Below are 7,183 nucleotides of genomic sequence, written 5' to 3' on the forward strand. Positions count from 1 at the left end.
GAGGAGAGGGAAGAGAAGGTTGCTGGGAAGGGCCTCGCAGAGAAAAGAACATTCAAGTAGAGACCTGAAGAAGGGAGGGAGGGACCAGGCAGAGAGCGAGAGAGAACACAGGGTCCCGAAGGACAAAGGTCCTGAGGCGGGAGCAGGTGTGTGTTTGAAGAAGCCCAAGGAGGCCAGTGTGGCTGAGGCAGAGTAAACAAGGGGAGAGCAGAGGGAAGGAGGCCAGTGAGAAGAAGTGAGAGGGAGTGTGGGTGGCCTCCCGAGTCCTAGGAAAGCCATTGCCTGTCATTCTAAGTGAAAGAAAAAGCCTTGGTTTTAAAAGCAAAGGAGTTACATGGTCTGACCTAGGTACTAAGCAGATCTCTGACAGCTACACTGAACATCATTTAATGGGGAAGGGGTGTAAAAGCAGGAAAATCAGCTAAGAAGGTATTGCCATCATCCAGACCAGATATTTTTGCGGGTTAGATCAGGGTGCTGTCAGTGAAGATGGCAAGAAGTGGCAGTATTCTCAAAGGGAGAGGAACCAGGATTTGTTAAAGATGGGTTGGGCTAGGGGTTAGGATAAAGGGAAGAGTCAAGCATAGAATTACTGTTAACTGGAAAATGAGTAGGCTCTTGGATTCCCGTCGTGGAGGAGGAAAAAAAGGCTAAAAGAGTCCTTTTTAGGAAACCATCACAGGCAAAGCATCAGAGAGGACAAATGTGCCTCTTAAACACACTCCGAAATGGTACATCCTTCCAATTTGGAGGCATTAGGGAGAGATTCCTCTCGCCCTGAAAGAGTTCATGACCACCTTTTAAACGCTTCATTCATCCTATGAGATTATGATGAGGAGGATTAAAAGGAAAACTTGATTATTTTTGCGATGTGCCAGGCACTGCATTTAGGTTCCTTATATGTATGAGCTCATTTAATCATCTCAACAAAGGTATGAGATTTGTTAATAACGCTTAACTATTATTATCCCGCTTCTTATAATACAGAGAACTGACTCTTGGAGTGGGTAAGTTTCTTGCCTGAAGTCTCACGTTTAATAAAGGGTGAAGCTAGGATCCAAATATGGGTTGTTTCACTACTGAACTCAAACTCTGCACCAAGTCTAAATGATCTTGCCTTGTACCTTTGAGTCTTATAGACTTTTTCCAAGAGATCTTTATTAAAATGCAAAATAGGAGTTCCCAGTGTGGCCCAGCCACAATAGTAATAGTAATAAACCCGACTATTATCCGTGAGGACATGAGTTCAATCCCTGGACTTGACCGGCGAGTTGAGGATCTGGCATTGCTGCGAGCTGTGGTGTAGATTGAAGATGCAACTGAGATCTGGCGTTGCTGTGGCTATGCTGTAGGCTGGCAGTTGCAGCTTCGATTTGACGCCTAACCTGGGAACTTCCATATGCCACAGGTGCGGACCTAAAGAGATAAAATAAAATAATAAAATAAAATGCATAACTCTCAGATAAAACTGAGATCTTAAGAACTAAAAACTTCTGGGTGTAACACTTGAGTTACTTTCTTTGCTTTTGACTCTGTCGCTAACAGTTCGCAAGGGTCACCTGACAGCAGAAGTCAGGCTCTGCAAGGGAAAGTATGTGGGCGGAGAAAAGGTGTAAATGTTACCTGTCCCGCCAGAGCTGCTCTGGGAGTAACATTCCTAAGTTTAGAAAAAAAATCTTCTGGTGCATAGTAAAAATCTCACCTTTAGGTCAATTCTCCCTTCTCTTTTTTTTAGGGCCAAACCCGAAGCATATGGAGGTTGCCAGGCTACGGGTCTAATCAGAGCTGTAGCTGCTGGCCTACATCAGAGCCACAGCAACTCGGGATCCGAGCCGCATCTGCAACCTACACCACAGCTCACGGCAAGGCCGGATCCTTAACCCACTGAGCAAGGCCAGGGATTGAACCTGAAACCTCACGGTTCCTAGTCGGATTTGTTTCCACTGTGTCATGACGGGAACTCCAATTCTCCCTTCTTGAGAGGTTGCTTTGGATTACTCGGTCACATTATAGTTCTTAGCCATTTCTGTCAGGTACTGTTCCACTAGAACCTGAGGCATAGTGTGGGCAAGTTACATGCTAGCTGCAGAATGATGAGCATAACTCTGGTCACACACATACCTACGAAATAAGAAACAAAAGGAGTTTAAATGGTATTTCACTTTTGAATCATAGTTCATTTTTCTAGTCTCTGTTATGTAAGATATAATTTTTTAAAAGATGGTGCTTGCTTCAGCAGCACACATACTGAAATTGGTACAAAGAAGATTAGCATGGCCCCTGCTCAAGGATGATACGCAAATTCATGAAGCATTCCAAATTTTCCAATATCCTCCGATAAACCATAATTGAAAAGACTATGAAAAAGAAGATATATATGTATAACTGAATCATTTTGCTATACAGCAGAAATTAACACAACATTGTAAGTCAATTATAGGTCAGTAACTTTTTTTTTTTTTTCTTTCTAGGACCGAACCCACAGCATATGGCAGTTTCCAGGCTAGGTGTCGAATTGGAGCTACAGCTGCCAGCCTACACCATAGCCACAGCAACATAGGATCCAAGCTGTGTCCACCGTTCATGGCAACGCCAGATCCTTAACCCACTGAGCAAGGCCAAGGATCGAACCTGCATCCTCAGGATCCTAGTCGGGTTTGTTAACTGCTGAGCCTTGGAGAGAACTCCCAATATTTTTTAGGAAGATGCATAATTTAGCAAAAAGGAAGGGCCCTGCTTGTGCCATAGGACAGCCTTTCCCTGGGGTGAAAGAATAAAATAAGAGGGAAAAAAGAAACAAAAGAAAAGCTGTTTTGAATTAAGCATTCTGATTTTTTGATAAGTATTTCCAATGATGTCAAAGTAGTAGTCAACATATTCAAAAAGGCACTATCCAATCGCAATGGACCTCTTAAAAGATGAGAATGTCTGCCAGCCTGAAACAACTACTTCAGCCACATCCCTAAGTCCCAGTTCAATGTCAGCTCTGAATTATGTATGTGGCCATGATGTAATATGTTCAAAAATTGAAACTTCTAGGTTGGATGAGCCTCCTTCATATTACTAAGAGAGTTACATTTAGGAAAACGTATGCTTTCTTAACAACAACAACAAAAAAATCCACTCAGTTTTCTTGATGCTGACTTTTTTACAAAGATCTGAATTATCCAGTACAAAATCGTTTATTCAAAGTTGTTCTGCCTCCAATGCAAAACTTAACTTCTAAAGGTCTTTCCACCTGCACAAAATTGTATGTTCTGCTTTTGCTCATATTTGCTTTTCCAGGACCTCCTGGTTTAGAAAAATGTTTCTGGAAATGGTACTACCCAAAAGCTGATAGTTCCAATCTCATTGGTTTAACAGCTGACCATATTCTTGGCTGCACTTTTCACACAGCTGACTAGATAGATACCAGCAGCAAACCATAACCAAGAAAGAAAGAAAGGCGAAATTCATCAAGTAATGGCAAACGTGCTTTAGACAAAGAAGCGCCACAAAAGCAAAAACCGCTTTCATGTCACCACATTGGAATCATGTTCTTTTAGCTTCAAAACAACAGCAAGAACAATAAAACAATGCTTTGAAGTGTCTGAGAAACGTGAAACTTAAAACCTCTAATTCTAAACATCTTAAAAATGATAACACCTCTACACCCAGAAAAGAATCTCAATTTCAAGTTTTCCTTGGCTTTGGGTAAGATGTATTTATTTTTTACGATGGTCCTTTAAAATTTTTTTTTAATGTTTTTTCCATTTTAGGGCTGCACCTGCGGCATGTGGAGGTTCCCAGGCTGGGGGTCAGATTGGAGTTGTAGTTACCGGCCCACAACACAGCCACAGCCACAGCAACACCAGATCCAAGCTGCATCAGTGATCTACACCACAGCTCATGGCAACGCCAGATCCTTAACCCACTGAGCAAGGCCAGGAATCGAACCCGAAACCTCATGGTTCCCAGTCGGATTCGTTAACCACTGCGCCATGACGGGAACTCCTATACCAAAATTCTTATCTCCATTTTTGGTGATCATGGATTCTTTTTTTGTCTGTATGTCCCAATGTCTTGGGCGAATGGGGGAGAATGCTCCTGCAGCATGTGGCTGTACCCAGGCTGAGATCAAACCTGAACCGCAGCAGCATCCTGAGCTGCTGCAGTGACAACGCCCGATCCTTAACCAGATGGGCCATAAGGGCATTCCTGTATTTCACAAATTTTCTACTAGACATTTATACTATACTATATCTTTATAGTTCAGGTGTGGGAGAAGAGACACAATTTTGTTGTTGTTGTTCTTTTGTGTTTTTTAATTAATGAATTTTTATTACATTTATAGGTGTACAACAATCATCACAAACAAAAAAAAAAATTTTTTTTTTTTGTCTTTTCTAAGCCTGCACCTGCAGCACATGGAAGTTCCCAGGCTAGGGATCTAATGGGAGTTGTAGCTGCCGGCCTACACCACAGCCACAGCAACGCAGGATCCGAGCCACATCTGCGACCTACACCATAGCTCACAGCAGTGCCGGATCCTTAACCTACTGAGCAAAGCCAGAGATCGAACCCAAAACCTCATGGTTCCTAGACAGATTTGTTAGCCACTGAGCCACAACGGGAACTCCACGAACAAATTTTAAGGCATCTCCATCCCAAACCCTCAGTGCATCCCTCTACCGCACAACCTGTCTCATTTGGAAACCATTAAGTTTTTCAAAGTCTGTGAGTTCAGTATTTGTTCTGCAAAGAAGTTCATCGTGTCCTTTTTTTAGATTCCACATGTAAGTGATAGCATTTGATGTTGGTGTCTCATTGTCTATCTGACTTCACTTAGCACGGTAATTTCTAGGTCCATCCATGTTGCTACAATTGCCGTTATTTCCTTCCTTTTCATGGCTGAGTAATATTCCATTGTGTATATGTACCACATCTTCTGGATCCACTCCTCTGTTGATGGACATTTAGATTGTTCCCATATCTTGGCTATTGCAAATAGTGCTGCAGTGAACATTGGAGTACATGTGTTTTTTCAAGTCATGGTTTTCTCTGGATAGATGCCCAGGAGTGGGATTGCTGGATCAAATGGTAGTTCTATTTTTAGTTTTCTGAGGAATCTCCATACTGTTTTCCACAGTGGTTGCACCAATTTACATTCCCACCAATGATGTAATAGGGTTCCTTTTTTTCCACACCCTCTCCAGCACTTATTGTTTGTAGACTTTTTGAGGATGACCATTCTGGCTGGTGTAAGGTGGTGGTGTTCTTTTGTTTTTTAGGACTGTACCCATGGGCATATGGAAGTTCCCAGGCTAGGGGTCAAATCGGAGCTGCAGTCTCTGGCCTACACCACAACCACAGCAATGTGGGATCCCAGCCGCATCTTTGACCTGCACCACAGCTCTGAGTGAGGCCAGGGATCAAGTCCGAGTCCTAATGGATTGGGTTCGTTAACCTCTGAGCCACGACGGGAACTCCCAATTTGTTTTTTAAAATGGATTTTTAGACTGACATATTCTGGTCAAGTTTCATTTGATCTGAGTAACACCTGTGCAAGATTGGTACGTTATTTGCATTTTACATCTGAAAAAAATGGAGAGTCTGAGAGATTAAGTGGCTTGCCCATATTCGTAGGACTAGGAGTAACTCATTAAATGGGAACACAAGGCCAGATCTTCAGGCTGCAAGTTGCTATGCTTTTCCACTATACTATGCCACATAATGAACAAGTAGGGTCATGTTGGAGATGCAGCAAATATAACCTGTCCCAGGCTAATCCACTGTGATAAGGAAAGTACGACTACCTTAGGTTATCAACTGATGACTGAGCCTGGGGAAACAGGCTTTTCAAAAATCAGGGAAATCTGAGCCAGCCTCCAAATCATAGACTTTGTCTGCCATACCTTAAAAGTGATGCTTATCTTCTAGTCATCAATAGACAGTTACTCTGTCACTGCAAAAACATCTGGACATAAGACTGTGTTTGAATCTGAAATAAATACAAAGTTCAGCACTTAGACATTTGCTTAGCTAAGTCCAAAGTTGGAAAGTGGTCTTTGCCCTGGACATCACCGAGAAGAAAAGTCTCAGTAGAAGTGGACCGTTTCAGATAAGTGCTGAAGTGCTGTCGCACCAATTCTAACATTGGCAAACATTTATTCGGTGCCCAGGCTATAGTCTGTGTTACAAATAGAACATAAGATGTGAAAAAGGATATACGGAGTGCCCTAACGTCAACATTATTATCTCCCTTGAGAAAGGAATACATTTCCTTTGTTTTTCTCAAATCACTCGGGCATTCCATGTTTAAATTTCTCCATTTTTAAGAGGATAAACTTGGGAATTTCTGTCATGGCTCAGTGTTTAACGTATCCAACTAGGAACCAACCATGAGGTTGTGGGTTCGATCCCTGGCCTTGCTCAGTGGGTTAAGGATCCGGCATTGCCATGAGCTGTGGTGTATGTTGCAGAGGTGGCTCAGATCCCACAGGCTGGCAGCAACATCTCCAATTAGACCCCTAGCCTGGGAACCTCCATGTGCTGCAGAAGTGGCCCAAGAAAAGGCAAAAAGATAAAAAATAAAAAATTTAAAAATTAAAAAAAAAAAGAAATGGGAGTTCCCTTCGTGGCTCAGTGATTAACGAATCTAACTAGGAACCATGAGGTTTCGGGTTCGATCCCTGGCTTTGCTCAGTGGGTTAAGGATCTGGCGTTGTTGAGAGCTGAGGTGTAGGTTGCAGATGCGGCTCGGATCCCGAGTTGCTGTGGCTCTGGCATAGGCCAGCGGCTGCAGCTCCGATTGGACCCCTAGCCTTGGAACATCCATATGCCTCGGGAGCAGCCCTAGGAAAGGAAAAAAGAAAAAAGAAAAGAAAGAAAGAACACAGCCTCCATCGGCTACTTTCCTAGGAAAGGAAAAAAGAAAAAAGAAAAGAAAGAAAGAACACAGCCTCAAGTATTGCTACTTGAGCTGTCTCCTGATAAGAGAAATAGCATTTTGTGTGTGTTCTTGAAAAAACCTCAGGAAGCCCTCCCAGAAAAATTTGCCTGGGAGCTCAAACTTAATAGCTCCTGTACATCTGAGAAGGCTTGACCAGATAAAGTTCTGTATGCTTTAGTGGAGAGAAGTCCAGTAACCTGGACATAATATTCCATTTTAAACTATTGGGAACTTCTTTTTAAACTTTTTATT

At 42.6% G+C, this 7,183-nt stretch overlaps 1 non-coding gene across 1 annotated transcript; it reads left to right on the forward strand.

Moving 5' to 3' along the window:
- The first annotated feature begins 2,223 nt into the window (after positions 1-2,223).
- LOC146402222 (U6 spliceosomal RNA) lies at positions 2,224-2,325 on the forward strand. The gene has a single exon (XR_014808787.1). It is a non-coding gene; the product is annotated as a U6 spliceosomal RNA (small nuclear RNA).
- Positions 2,326-7,183: the final 4,858 nt, after the last annotated feature.

Source organism: Sus scrofa, chromosome 6 (assembly GCF_054392235.1).
Source record: "Sus scrofa isolate SSC_HxYL_T2T_F1_AM1 chromosome 6, Sscrofa_HxYL_maternal_Yorkshire_Landrace_v2.0, whole genome shotgun sequence".
Classification (NCBI taxonomy): domain Eukaryota; kingdom Metazoa; phylum Chordata; class Mammalia; order Artiodactyla; family Suidae; genus Sus; species Sus scrofa.